Source organism: Orcinus orca, chromosome 3 (genome assembly GCF_937001465.1).
Source record: "Orcinus orca chromosome 3, mOrcOrc1.1, whole genome shotgun sequence".
Lineage (NCBI taxonomy): Eukaryota > Metazoa > Chordata > Mammalia > Artiodactyla > Delphinidae > Orcinus > Orcinus orca.
In genome coordinates this window covers 27305625-27321846 of record NC_064561.1, presented here as the reverse complement: position 1 = coordinate 27321846, position 16222 = coordinate 27305625, and the positions used below count along the sequence as shown (strand labels likewise).

The window sequence follows — 16222 nt, the reverse complement described above, 5'->3', positions numbered from 1 at the left end:
TTCTCAGCCATGCATAAATACGCAGTGATAATGGCAGAAGACACCAGAGCAGATGCAGAGAACCATTTTGTGAATGGATTGGATTATTTAATAACATTACCTCACTGTACAGGAAGGATTGTAAAAAAAAAAAAAAAGCCTTTGAGACAGTTTCTTAGCTTTTTAATTGTTGTTTCTTTCTAGTGGTCTTTTTAAGAGTGTAGAACCATTCCTTCTTTGATAACGTTAAATTTGTAAGTTTCAGGTAACATGTGAAACCTTTTTTTAAGATTTTTCTCAACGTTTTGAAAAGCTACTAGCCAGGATCATGGTGTAATAAGACATAACGTTTATCCTTTAAAAAAAATTTAAGTCCGTGTGTAGAGTTAAGAAGCTGTTGTACATTTACGATTTCATAAAATAATTCTAAAGGAAAAAAAAAAAAGAGAGAGATATGGGAACTGGGAACTGTCTATACTTTCCACTCAGTTCCAGGATAAAACTGCTCTAAAAAATTAAGTTTATTAATTTAAAAAAAAAAAGGAAAGGAAAAGCCAGTTGTCTTTTGGAAACCATACAATTAAGGGAAGAAGAAATGGCAGGGGAGAGATTTTAAGATCCTGCAAGATTAAAGAATTTTTTGAAACATTCAAAGGATGCAAACAAAGCCCTTCCTCCTCGATCTCCTGCTCCCCACCCCAAAACAAGACACCCAGTAAAGAAACTATGTTTTGGGGACTTCCCTGGCAGTCCAGTCGTTAAGACTCCGTGCTTCCATTGAAGAGGACACGGGTTCGATCCCTGGTCTGGGAAATAAGATCCCACATGCTGTGTGGCGCAGCCAAAAAAAAAACAAAGAAAGAAACTATGTTTTGTTACACTGACAGAAGATGTTCTTAAACTAGGACTCATAAAATTAACCTCAAACTGCCAGTCCTGCCCCCCAATATGAAGTGACATAAGCAAATCTTCATCTACACACACACACAAAAATTCAGCTAATGAAATCCCCACACATAAAAGAAGAAAGGACAGGGAGGGGCAGAAGAAAATGAAAACCTCAAATCAGTCTTTCCTAACTGAGGTTCTACAAGATAATTAAGCCCTACTGAGAGTGATTTTGGTAATTGTTCACTTGATTTTCCTAGGGATAGTACATAGATACTATCATTCTAGTTATACATAAGAAAAGTAAACTTATTATATACTACGTATGCCTTAGTGCATTATAGCATATTGCGCTTATGGAATGTGCCTGAAAAGAGTACTCCAAACTGAACTCAATATGCTTAAACAAATATATGATGTTATTTTTTAAATGCCTTGAATCAGAAAGTCAAAACTCAAGAAGGAAAACATACCAAAAGCAGAAAGAAATGAAACAAGATTTAACTCAGTAAAGAAATAAAAACAAGATTATAATAGAAATGAAAGTAAATTACAATGCCCCCAAAATGATAAGCTCAAATGCAAAATGTAATAATAGGCATTAAAGAAAAGCAGGAAAATAATCTAAGAGAACGAAAGTGAGATAAAGAAAGAAACAAAACAGGACAGAGAAGTAGCTGAAATCGAAGAAAAAGAGGAAGCCTTTCAGGGACAGACCCCTCCCCAATATCCTCTGCTTTAGCCTCTGTCTGAAGTACCTAGATACTAGTATCATTTCCTGAGCTGTCTTACAGATGTTAAAATGCCCACCAAATGCAAAGCGTTAACTAGTTGCTGACCATGAGCACACAGCCCCCACAGGCCTACTAGAGGCTAAGAACTGATAATGTTCACCCCTGTGACACGGCCCTGTTACCTTACCATCAACCAAAGAACTATGCATGAGCTGACCACATACCCGGGGACTCCTCTCCCTCATCTTGCCTTTAAAAGGGTTTTCCTGAAACCCACTGGGGAGTTCAGGTGTTTTGAGTACTAGCTGTCCTGGACTCCTTGCTTCGTGCCCTGCAATAAATGCTGCACTTTCTTTCACCGTAACCTGGTGTCAACAGACTGGCTTTACTGCGTGCAGGTGGGTGGACCCAAGTTTGGTTCGGTAACACTATAATTCTAGAAAACTTTCCAGAAATAAAAGGAAATCTGAACTGCATGTTAACAGGGTCTTCAGATACTAGGGAAAATTGGCCCACAGCACTGAACTCCTAGAGATACCCTAGTAAAATTATTAGACTTTAAGATAAAGAAAAGATTTCTCAGTCTCCAGTCCAAAATTTTTTTAAAATTAAAAGAAAACTTACAAGAGAAAGAGTATGAATTAGACTGGCATCAAATATCTTAAAAACAATGTACCAAGCAACGTATCAGTGGGACAGCATTTTCCAAAAACGGTAGAAAAGGAAGTGTACGGTAAAGATTTTCTAACCAAAGACAATAGGAAAATAGTTTCAAACAGGTAACAGGTCAGGGAATTCTGTATCCTTGAGCAACCAAGAGATGACTCAGAACACTTTAGCAAAAAGATTAATGGTAAACATTTTAAATTAATTACAGTAAAAAAAATATAAAATAAAATAAAATAATTACAGTATGGATATAAGAATAAAACAAAGATGAAGATGATGAGGGTTGAAGAATATGTGATACATTCTGAAAAGTAGAAATAATGCAGCTTAAAAGGAGAAGGGACCAGAAGAGGAAAGAACAAGTCCTGACTGTTGTATAGTGAACAGGTGGCAGTTAAAGAATTCCATTAAAAGGATAAACTTGTTAATAAAATATTAAATAAAATCCCAAGAATTACAAGCATTTTAAAAGTTGTAAGTAAAGGGTAATCAATAGAACAAAAATATACACCTTTCTAAGTTTAAACAAAAATTTCAAAAATAAAAGAGCAAAGAAAACAACACATCATGAAAAGAAACTAAAAGATATGCAAAGAGACATGGATTAAAAATACACTAACACACACTACTCCCAATACAAAGCAGATCAAGAGGACCAAAATATAAAGTTCAGAAGAATAAACATAATCAAGAAGGTACAGCAAATATTAAAGATATCAAACTTTACACCCTGTAAATAGAGACTAATCTGTTTTTCAGGCACACATGAAAAATTTATGAAGACTCATCATATATTTGATCACAAAGAAATAAGTTCTACAAAAGAAAAAAAAATCAGATAATAATAGCCTCTGATCAAAAGATATAAAACTAGAAATAACTCCCCCCAGAAGAACTGTTTTTTTTTCAAAATCAATGCTATGAAGCAATTTATGAAGCTTCTGGCCTACACATGCTTTGAAGATTTGGTAGAATTCCCCTGTGAAACCATGTTGGTCTGATGCATTTTTGTGGCTTGGTTCTTTGATAAGTTTCTCTATTCTCTTCTTCAAAATTAGTTCTTGGATAAGACAACTCAACATTATAAAGATAACAGTTCACCCTAATTTATAATTTTAAAACACCCCAGTATAGGGCTTCTCTGGTGGCGCAGTGGTTGAGAGTCCGCCTGCCGATGCAGGGGACGTGGGTTCGTGCCCCGGTCCGGGAAGATCCCACATGCCACGGAGTGGCTGGGCCCGTGAGCCATGGCCGCTGAGCCTGCGCGTCCGGAGCCTGTGCTCCGCAACGGGAGAGGCCACAACAGTGAGAGGCCCGCGTACCACCAAAAAAAAAAAAAAAAACAAACCACCCCAGTATCACATAAAAAGCTTCTTGTGGAGCCAGACAAGTTGGTACTCAAATTCATGTGGAAAAACTTATAAGAATACTCAGAAAACAACATGCAAAAAGAAAAGCTACAAGGTGCGATTAGCCCCACCAGACATTTAAACATACTATAAGTCTCTCTAGTTAAAAACAGGGTTCTTTTATGGCATATGCATAGATAATTACTCTGATGTAGGGGTCAGCAAGCTTCTGTAAAGGATGAGAGGTGAATATTTCAAGCTTTGCAAGCCTCACAGTTTCTGTCACAACTACTTGACTCTTCTGTTGTAGCACAAATGCAGCCATAGACGATAAGTAAATAAACGAGTGGGGCTGTGATCCAATATAACGTTACTTACAAAAATAGGGCTGGGTTTGGCCAGAGGGCCATAGTTTGCCACATCCTGGCCTAATGGAATAGAATGTTCAGAAATAGACCCAGGTACATATGGAAATTTAGTACGTGATAAAAGTGGCTTCTCTAATCACTAGGGAACTTCAATGTTGTGTTGGTTTCTGCGTTTCTGTGTTTGGTACAGCAAAGTGATTCAGTTATACATATGTAATACATTCTTTTTTATATTCTTTTCCATTATGGTTTAATCATAGGATATTGAATATAGTTCCCTGTGCTATACAGTAGAACCTTGTTGTTTATGCATTCTATTTTAGTTTGCATTTGCTAAACCGCAGAACTTTTTAATAAGTGCTGGGACAACTGGTCAGCCATTTGGAAAAAGATAAAATTAGAACACTGGAAAAAATATTTAAAACGTATGTCACAGGTAAAAGGACTTATATACCTAAATTTTTCTTTTAAATTGAGGGGGATAAAAATTACCAAAATCCCAATAGGAAAATGAGGAAAGGACATGGACAGACTTTTTAAAAGATATAAAAACAACCCTTAAATAAGAAAAGATGTTTAGACTTACTCATAATTAAAGAGATGCAAATTAAAGCTATACATTTCTCACCTAACACTGGCAAATATTCACAAGTATGACGAGACATTCTGTCAGTAAATGAGTAAGGAAACAGGCACTCTCATATACTTCTGGTTGGGAAGGCAAATGTGTACAACCCTTCTGGAGGAGAATTTGGCAATATCCAACAAAACTACATAAGTAGCTTGACGTTTTGATCGGGCATTACCTTTGATCCTGTATCAACCTTTTTTTTTTAATTTCTTTGTTTGTGGTTTTTTTGGGGGGGGGGGTTTTGACTTTTATTTTATTTATTTTTTTTATACAGCAGGTTCTTATTAGTTATCTTTTATATATATATTAGTGTACATATGTCAATCCCAATTTCCCAATTCATCCCTTTTGATCCAATAATAAATTTCTAGGAATCTTCCCTGAAGATACACTATAATTAAATACTATGAAAACACATATGCACAAGGTAAACATATGCACTGGAGTCCTGTTTGTAATTAAAAAAAAAACAAAAACAAAACAACCTGCATGCTCGTACTTAAGATTCTAAGCCGAATATACTATGGTGTATCAACACACAGTATGCAGCCTTATGCAAGAATAAGAAAGGCCTCTATGGGCTAATACAGAGTAATTTTCAGGGTACATTTTCAGGTGAAAAAAAGCAAAGTGCAAAACAGTATCTACCTATATACTACCCTTTGTATAAGAAGTAAGCAGAAATAAGAAAATATACATGTGTGTACCTGTTCCTTAGTGCATAAAGAAACCCAGGAAGGATAAACCAGAAACTAAAAAAATTGGTTACCCAATGGAAACAGGATGGAAAGAACAGACAAATGGGAACAGGACAGAAAGGATGACCTTTCTGTATTGTTTTTACTCTTAAAACCGCAATACATGCTTTATATACTCAAAAAAATAAAATCAACGACTGGGAGAGGGAGATGGAATATGAACAGAAATAAACAAACCTAAATACATTTCAATTGAATAACATAATCATACTTAATAGTGAGGAAAAAATTAATCCAAGTGACTCTGGAACTCAGCAGTTAGAATATATAGCCAAAAACAAAAGTTAATTGTAAAGAAATATTCAGTATGGTTAGTAAATTTATTTTTCAGTGATATAGGTAACCAATTCTAAAACTATTGAATATGCATTCTAGAACTGAGCAAGTGAATAAATATACTGTGGAAAACAGGAGTCATTGTTTCTCACTGTTAGAGAAGGGAGTTACAAATATGAAAAGGGCTACCTTAGAAAACTAGAATGAAATCTGTAAGACTGGACTAGAACTATCACTGTGAACTCGCGGTTTTTTGTTGTTTTTTTTTTGCCGTACGCGGGCCTCTTACTGTTGGGGCCTCTCCCGTTGCAGAGCACAGGCTCCGGACGCGCAGGCTCAGTGGCCATGGCTCACGGGCCCAGCCGCTCCGCGGCATGTGGGATCTTCCCGGACTGGGGCACGAACCCGTGTCCCCTGCATTGGCAGGCGAACTCTCAACCACTGCGCCACCAGGGAAGCCCCCGGTTTTTTTTTTTTTTTTTTAGATGTTGGGGGTAGGAGTTTATTAATTAATTTATTTTTGCTGTGATGGGTCTTCATTTCTGTGCGAGGGCTATCTCCAGCTGCGGCAAGAGGGGGCCACTCTTCATCGCGGTGCGGGGGCCTCTCACTATCGCGGCCTCTCTTGTTGAGTAGCACAGGCTCCAGACGCGCAGGCTCAGTAGTTGTGGCTCACGGGCCTACTTGCTCTGCGGCATGTGGGATCCTCCCAGACCAGGGCTCAAACCCGTGTCCCCTGCATTAGCAGGCAGATTCTCAACCACTGCGCCACCAGGGAAGCCCCCGCGGTTTTTTAATACATAGAAAAGGAGGGAGTTTTTCCCCCAGAGACAAAATTATACATATATTACCTAACACTGTTGGCTGAGAGAGCCTATAGAAGCAGTGACATCCCAATAGCACTAAGCACACTTAGCAACCAGATCTAAATACCATTCTTCACAAAAAGAAACCAAGGCTCCTTACAGAATTGACTAATTCCAGGGCTGACTATGGGCAAATACAAGATGAGCCTGGAAAATTTTTTTTTGCCCCAGAAAGCAAGAAGTGCTTAAAGAATTATGAGGACAGATCAAAAGGTTACAGGACCCAGCTTGAAACGGCATGCAATGGCCAAGCTTTGAACAATCTGACCATCAAAATATATAATCATAATAACAGATTATAACCCACTGAAAAAAATAAGAAACCACAAGTCTATAAGTGAATAAATTGAAATTCTAATGAAAAGAGGACATTTATACAGTTTCAAAGTACCTCTCCACAAAATGCTTAATTACAGAGAGAAAAAGGGTAACTTTATAGTGAAGAAAGCTCCTAGATACCACCTTCCTCAAATAATCAAGATGACCACCATTAGTAACAAGAGAAATCAAAATCATGTACTACCTAATAAGATGCAAAGATAAAGAACACAGCGTCACTTCTGTGATATTCCTTTCAAAGATGTATAAACTAAATTTAATCATGAGGAAACAGACAAACCTACACTGACAGACATACTACAAAATAACTGATCTGTAATCTTCAAAAGTGCCAAGGTTGGGCTTCCCTGGTGGCGCAGTGGTTGAGAGTCCGCCTGCCGATGCAGGGGACACGGGTTCGTGCCCCGGTCCGGGAAGATCCCACATGCCGCGGAGCGGCTGGGCCCGTGAGCCATGGCCGCTGAGCCTGCGCGTCCGGAGCCTGTGCTCCGCAAAGGGAGAGGCCACAACAGTGAGAGGCCCGCGTACCGCAAAAAAAAAAAAAAAAAAAAAAAAAAAAAAAAAAAAAGGGCCAAGGTCACAGAAGTCCAGGAATGCCGGAGAAACTGTTCCAGATTGAAAGAAACTAAAGAAGTATGACAACTAAAGGTGTCTTATCATTCTGAACTGGATACCTTTGCTACAAAGGACATTATTGGACCTTTGGTGAAACTCAGGAGACTGAGGACTGGATGGCAGTAATGTATCCAATGTTAATTTACTGATTTGATTCTCATATTATGATTATGTAGAACATCCTCCTTTGTAAGAAATATACACTAAAACACTAGAACATGACGGAGCATTCAGTCAGCTTTACTTTCGCATAGTTTGAGAAACAAAAAGTTCTTAGTACTGTACTTACAATTGAGCTCAAGACTGTCTCAAAATCAATAAAAATAAATCTTTTAATGGCTGGTTTGCAATAACTAATACCCAACACTTCAAACTGTGGGATCATAACCCTAGGAAAAAATTGTGCTGAAATGATTTGTGCTTTTTTCACCAACACTGTCAGATGATTTTAGTAAACATCTCAAACCAGTACTGACTGAGGACACTACAGGCTCAGTGTCTTCCCCAAGCCATTCACTACTAGTTGACAGGGATTCTTCCATCCTTCTCTTTCCTGCGAACTCTACCAGATCCCTCTGGGCAATGTTTCTTCTGGCAAAGTTTTTACTTTGAAATTAATTAGGTGTTCGTTTCTTCTGGTTACCATTACTCTAATCCTTAATTTTTCATTTCCCGTTGTCTTATAGATGAAGGATTTAACATTTGCCTTTTACTCCGAATTTAAAAAGATGGAAGGATGCTATAATATAAGAGCTTTTACAAGGACTTCAGTAAGCGACTCCTGGTTTTCTAAAGGGAGAATGGGGTAGAAAGAACCTTCCTTTACTGGGGTAAACAGTTTCCATACGCCATCTATCTACAAAGATTGGCAGCTGGTTCTTTGTACCACCGGATCATAGCACAGTGCATGGCACACAGCAGGCAGTCAGTAAAAATGTACAAAATGTATTATGGGTGATTCTATACTTTCTGTATTTTCTGAATAACCTCATCTAAACTGAATAATCTCAATTTTGAATTCTAGTCAGAGCACCCAGGCAATTCAATAAGAAGGCACATGTTGGAAAATGTCTCTCAAGTCCTTTATTCTTGGCCAAGCATATCCAGTATTATTAGATCTTATTTTAGTAGGCCATGCCTTAGCTGACTCAACATATACTCAAATTGCTCAGAGAGGAGAGCTGCCATTTGTGAAGAGGCTGTGAATTTAGAGTATTCTACTGAATCACACAAATCAGCCTTGTTAAATTTTTTTAGAATAATAATGTTCAATCCCAGTGAGGGTACAATGATATGCAAACCCTCTGGAAAACAATTTGACAGGATATATACAGTACATCTCCTAGGAATATATCCTAGGTAATTGAAAATGACAGCAAAGAATTATGCCAAAAGATGGAGATTCGTTTTTAATAATTAAAAGTGAAGAGTTTAAGCACCCAGAAAAATGTTAAATTATGGGCTGTTCATGAAATATGGTAATTTCAAATTATGAGAAATGTTTAATGATAGGAAAACATTAACACAATAATTCTGAATAAGTGTACAAAGCATGTGAAGTAAAGCATATAAAGATATATAGAATCATATATATATATAATTCTCAACTATGTAAAGCATATGCAAAGATTAAAAACTCAAAGACAATATGCCAAAATACTAAGAATGGCGCTTCCCTAAACTGAGGATTATTTCTCATTTTTCTTTCCACTTTTATCCCAACATTCTACAATATGCATGTACTGCTTTTATAATCAGAAAAGATTTTTTAAGCAAAACAACAATACAATAATCTATCCTTCAAAGAAAAATCAATTTTTACTCAAGGAACTCCCTTCAACTCACTTGAATACCTGGATTCAAAGAACTCAGAGAACTACGTCGAAAGTAGTTCTGGCTATGACAGCAAATACCACTACCCCGTATAATCCCAACAAAGCTTAGAGACAGCCATTCCTTCACACTCCAGTTTATTCTGTCTGTCCAGGAACTATTTTAGAAACAGGTGAATTTGTCATTCAGTGAACAGTGAGACATGACCGACCCTTTTCTCATGGAACTTGGGATTCTGATGGGAGAAAAAGACAACAGACAGGAGGAAAAAAAACAAAACATGGAATGTAATTTCAGGCAGTGCTAAGTGTTCTGAAGAAAAAATAAAGTAGGGTAAAGGAACAGAGTGAAAAGCAGGAAGCTATTTGAGATTGGGTGGCCAGAGAAGGCTCTAAAGAAGAGATATTTGATCATGTACGCTACTTGTGTAATAACATAAATAGCATTCCTATTGCGTAATTGTCCTAGAAAACCCTATTTACAACTTAAAATACAGATAATCGTCTCTATGAAAATAGTCTCTACTTTACGAGGCAATAAGGTGTATTGGAACGAGAGAGACTAGGTTTAAATCCTGGCTTTGCCACTTAGTAGGTGTGCGCCCTTAGGCAAGTCGCAAGCTTTCTTTCTCAGTTTCCTCATGTATAAAACAGACATAACAAAACCTATTTCGTAAAATTTGTTCAAAGGATTAAAAAAGATAATATATGGGAAAGGGCTTAGTAATGTGTCTAGCGTAAGTGCTAACTGTGAGTTCCCTACACACTTATGGTTCTTCCACAAAATGAGTACTATGTACTGAATGACTCTTTATGAAGAATCATTACTGAAGCATTTCATTATTGCAAGTAGATACATATTTTTATCTTCCCATACCATGGACTCCAAAGTCCAAATCACCTCTGACTAAATGGTTATTAGATATTGGTGATATAAATGATATTGGCTTGATAAGACTGGTATCATTTTTACTAATGTCACACTCACCTTTTCTTTCTTCATTTGGTCATGGACTACCTCTGTTCCCATTTGTATCCCTAACTCCAAATATTGGCCTCTTTTCAGTCACAGTTGTAATGGTTAATTTTATGTTTCAGCTTGGCCTCAACAAACTTGGCCAGTTGTGTGGTCAAGCTTTAGTCTACATGTTGCTGTGAAGGTATTTCGTAGATGTGATTAACATTTATAATCAGTAGACTTTGAGTAAAGCAGATTACCCTCCAAAATGCAGGTGGGGCCTCATGTAGAAAGTTAAAGGCCTTAAGAGCAAAGATGCTGCCTCAAGACTGTAAAGACTGTAAAAGATAAATCTTGCCTGCATTTCTGCTCACACAAATTTCAAATTTGCCAGTCCCCACAATCATGTGAGCCAATTCTCTAAATTATCCATCTATCCATCTATCTATCTACTACTGGTTCTGCCTCTCTGGAGAACCCTAATACACTGGTCAACCTTAGAGTTGGTCCCCCTGCTTCCTCTCTTCATTCTATTATCTAATAGGTCCTATTAACACATTAGTCAGATAAATTACACCTTTCGTCAAAATTCTCTAATGACTTCCCATCTCATGCAGAATAAAAGCCCCAACCCTTGGGATGCCCTACTCCCCGCCCCCACTTTCTCCACAGCACTTCTTACTACTTAAAATACCATGTGTTTTACTTATTTTCTTTCTTTTCCCACTAAAATTTAGGTTCTAAGACAGTGGCTTTTTGTCTATTTTGTGCACTCTTGTATTCCCAGCCCCTACAATAATCCCTGGTACACAGTAGGAGCATCATAAATATGTGTTGCTTGAAGAATAAGCAAATGAATAAACAAAGTGTGATTTTTTTAATGTATTCTTTGGGCTTTCCTATGTTTTCCAGTTTTCTACACTGGGCATTTATTTGTACTATCATATACTGAGATAGTATACTATCATATGCTAAGAATAATATAAATTAGAATAACCTCTTTGGTGGAGGATAGGTCAATTTTTTTGGTTTTTTTTTAAATTAATTAATTATTTATTTTAATTTTTATTTTTGGCCGCATTGGGTCTTTGTTGCTGCGCATGGGCTTTCTCTGGTTGTGGCAAGGGGGCTACTCTTTGTTGCGTAGCACGGGCTTCTCGCTGCAGTGACTTCTCTTGTTGCAGAGTGCGGGCTCTAGGCGCGCGGGCTTCAGTAGTTGTGGCACGCGGGCTCCGTAGTTGTGACACGCAAGCTCTAGAGCACAGGGTCAGTAGTTGTGGCACACGGGCTTAGTTGCTCCGCGGCATGTGGGATCTTCCCGGGCCAGGGCTCAAACCCTTGTCCCCAGCATTGGCAGGCAGATTCTTAACCACTGCGCCACCAGGAAAGCCCTTGGTCAATGTTTAAAAGCCTTAAGAAAGTTCATATCCTTTGACTCAGAATTTCTCCAATGAATAATACAACCTAAGAAATAAGTATAGACTAAAATTTAATAACCTTAATGTCCATCAGTAGGAGAATGATTAAATTATTGTACATCCAGACAATTAAACTCTACATAGTTATTTATTAAAAATGTAGACCTAAGTTTACTAATGTGAATCATATTGGTAAAAATGGGGTTGTAATTCAGTATACATAGAGTATAAGCCTATTTATAAACTAAACAAAACATACACATAAACACACATACATAAAACTAAAATGTCGGGCTTCCCTGGTGGCGCAGTGGTTGAGAGTCCGCCTGCCAATGCAGGGGACATGGGTTCGTGCCCCGGTCTGGGAGGATCCCACATGCCGCGGAGCGGCTGGGCCCGTGAGCCATGGCCGCTGAGCCTGTGCGTCCGGAGCCTGTGCTCTGCAACGGGAGAGGCCACAACAGTGAGAGGCCCGCGTACCGCAAAAAAAATAAATAAATAAAAAAAACGTCAAGAAGAAAAAACAATGAATGGGCACTAAAATGAAGTGAGATTATGGCTGAATGATTAATTTCTTCTTTATACTTCTCTACTGTCCAAAATTTTTGCAGGGAAAAAGTGTTACTTTCATAAACAGAGCAATAAAAATAAATCAACAGAAATACATAAAACCAGAATTCTTACAAGCAATAAAATAAAAGTCTGTAGTATGAGGTATATTGTGTCATTTTTGTTGAAAAAGTAAAAAGGCATTTTTTAATGTGGTCTGAATCCCATTTACCCACCTCCCTATCCTCAAATTACGTATACTGTTAAACCTTACTCAACACGCATACTGCCTTATCCATCACGCACACTGTTTTGGAAACCATAAATTAAAAGTGTTAGTAAAACGAGGCATAGTTTTCATTTTCCCATAGCAGAGGCTTTCTTCCACGGAAAATATATGTGATTTCTTGAGTGCCTAAAAATATGTATATGATCAATGAAATTAATAAAGTGCTATTTCTTGAGGGCTAGTACTATATGCCAGTCATTGTGCTATCATTAAAACTTTCTCCAAAATATGAATTTACTTGTTGCTTCAAATTCTGAGATCACCAAGTCACCCTATATTCAGAAAATGACATGGAAATCACTAAAAAAAAAAAAAAAAAACCCAAGAATTTCAATTCACAGTAGAAACAGGAAACATCACTTCTTTAGAAAAATGCTAAAATGAATCTTTCTGTTTGGCACTTTGAACTTTTGAACTTTCAAAGCTTATCATCATTAACAGGACACTCTGAAACCAGCATTATATGTATGAAAGACAGCATGATACACCGCGGACCATGACAAGCCTAAAGAGGTTAATAACTGATGATGATACTAGAGAAGTAAAGAAGAACAAAAGCTTGAAAGAGATTTCTGTGAGTGGGCATCATCAGATACAAGGAAATGAAACATGAGCATATGATCTAAAACCAATGGGGGAAAAGCTAGATCAGTAAATAGTATGCAGAAAACAGTGTGGCCATTTAGAAAGAATGTGGATCCCTGATTCACAGCATATACCAAAATAAATTACAGAGAAACGGAAAGATTTAAATATAAACCATAAAGCCATAAACCACTAGAAGAATGGTAAAGGAAAAGAATGACTACAGATGGCCAACAGGCACATGAAAAGATGCTCAACAATGCTAATTATTAGAGAAATGCAAATCAAAACTACAATGAGGTACCACCTCACATAAGTCAGAATGGCCATCATTAAAAATCTACAGATAACAAATGCTGGAGCGGGTGTGGAGAAAAGGGAATCCTCCTACACTGCTGGTGGGAATGTAAGTTGGTGCAGTCACTATGGAAAACAGCATGGGAGGTCCCTCAGAAAACTAAAAATAGAGTTACCATATGATCCAGCAATCCCACTCCTGGGCATATACCTGGACAAAACTATAATTCAAACAGATACATGCGTCCCTATGTTCATAGCAGCACTATTCACAATAGCCAAGACATGGAAACAACCTAAATGTCCATCGACAGATGAATGGATAAAGAAGATATGGTAATATATACAATGGAATACTACTCAGCCATAAAGAAGAACAAAATAATGCCATTAGCAGCAACATGGATGGACATAGAGATGATCATACTAAGTGAAGTAAGTCAGAAAGAGAAAGACAAATACCATATGATATCACTTACATGTGGAATCTAAAATATGGCACAAATGAATCTATCTATGAAACAGTAACAGACTCACAGACATAGAGAACAGACTTGTGGTTACCAAGGGGGAGGGGGTTGGGGGAGGGATGGACTGAGAGTTTGGGATTGGTAGATACAAACTATTACATACAGAATGGATAAACAACACGGTCCTACAGTATAGCACAGGGAACTATGTTCAATATCTTGGGATAAACCATAATGTAAAAGAATATAAAAAAGAAGGTATAAATGTGTATAACTGAGTCACTCTGCTGTACAGCAGAAATTAACAAATTATAAATCAACTGTACTTCAATAAAAAATACATTAAAAAAGAAAAAAGAATAAGTATGATTATATAAAAAGTAAAAATTTCTTTCAAAATCTTCTTCAAAGCACAAAGCATTATAAACAAAACTGAAAGGCAAATGTCAAACTAGGGAAAACACTTGCAATAAATGACAGTTACTGGATTTAATATATAAAGAATTCCTACAACTAAGATTTTTTTTTAAAAAGTCATTTTAGAAAAATGGAGAAAAGGTATGAAGAGGTAACTCATAAAACAAGAAGTAGAAATGGCCAATAAATAAATATGTATTTTAACATTTTCATTTATCAGAATGGCAAAAAACCACAAAATTAAATTATCCAATGCCAGCTAAGGCATATAAAAAGGGAATCTCTCATCTGCTGCTTTTAGGAGTATAATCTGAGCCAGCCTGTCAAAAGTACAATTTAGCAACCTAAAGTGTTTTAATGTGCACATTCTTTCACCTAAAGAAATAATCACAGAAGTATACAAACACTTAGCTACAATCATGTTCTACTCAACATGGATGTCTCAAAAATTGGAAGCAGTCTTGACAAGGAAGGAAGGGTTTCTTAAAATCAGTAATATATATATTAAATGGAATATTATGCAGTGATTTTTAAATGATGGTAGAAAGTCTTAATTCATCATGTTACTATTTGTCACTTTTTATTATTAGTTTAAAATGGAACAAGTATAGGTTATTTTTAATAATATTTTTAAAGTAAACCTTAAACATTTTTAAATGATATCCAGAGCTTACAGAAATAAACTAGATTATAAACTGGTCCACCCTCCATGAAAACGATTTAGCCTCACCTATCAAAATAAATCACTGCCCATTTTGTGACAAATCACTGAGCTATATAGTTAAGATTTCTGTACTTTCTACACATATATTATAATTCAAAGAAGAAAAAAAAAATGTATTCCTCGCCCTCACTGCCCCCAAATCTATGGATGATAAAAGTTGGTGAAATTTCCACTGGTGAAAGAGTTAGATTTTACAAAACCTGGGGACATGTCTGCAATATGACTGTAAGTAAAGAGGGAAAATCCCTGTAATTGTTGGGTTACGTATCATCCTATGAACAAAAAACCAAAACATGCAATGGTAGACAACATTAACTGTTAACATTTGTTGCGGGGGGGATGGAAAGGAGAGATTATTACTTTTCCGTATACAGACAATTTAATAATAAAACACTGATACTCCTTGACCAAGCAACTGTACTTCTAGGAGTTTATTCTACAGACATAATCATGCAAGCCTAAAGGTATATGTTCACTGAAATTAGCAAAGTGCCATAACAGAAAAAAAAACCTGAAGCCTAAAGTTCCATTAATAGGGAACGGGATATACATATTTTTTTAAATGATAAAGCCAATATGATGAAATATTATTGCATCCACAAAAAAGAATAGGGTTTATATGATTTTATATGCTGATATGGAAAGATGGGCAATGTATCTTACTAACTGAAAAAGTTATTAATTGAAAAATAATATGTATAATATGGTTCTATTTCTATTTTTTTAAGTTTCTGTCTAAAGGATAATGGGAAACTCAGAAGTGATACTTTGGGAAGTGAGAACTGGGTTCAAAGGAAACTTTACATGTCTTTTATAACCTTCGGTACCAGTTGTACTATTTTTTTATTCTTTGAAACTTTTTTATATATTTTTTTCGCTGACATAAAACAGTGATTTGTCAAACTCTTTTTTTTTAAAAGCTATCTTAGATTTGTTTTAAAATGCCCCAGAAAAAAACAAAGTTCAAGAAAGAGAAAGTTGGACTAAGAATAGCATAATTTTGAAAACTATTCAAGGCTGAGTTGAATGGATCGCTTTACTCTTTTGTGTGTTTAGAAATTTCCATAGAATTTTTCACATAAAATCTTACTAAAAGCTTTGCTATATAATACAGATAAATCCAGAGCTATTCCAGGTGAGTAAGTGAGAGAGGCATTATCCTTCTAGTGACTCCAAAGTCACACTCTGGGGTTCCATGGGACATTAAAACA

At 36.6% G+C, this 16222-nt stretch overlaps 1 protein-coding gene across 8 annotated transcripts in view; it reads right to left on the bottom strand.

The window, feature by feature from the left end:
* The window catches only part of FBXW11 (F-box and WD repeat domain containing 11), a 132556-nt gene that overhangs the window by 73157 nt on the left and 43177 nt on the right, over positions 1 to 16222 (bottom strand). The gene's annotated exons all lie outside the window — the stretch shown is intronic.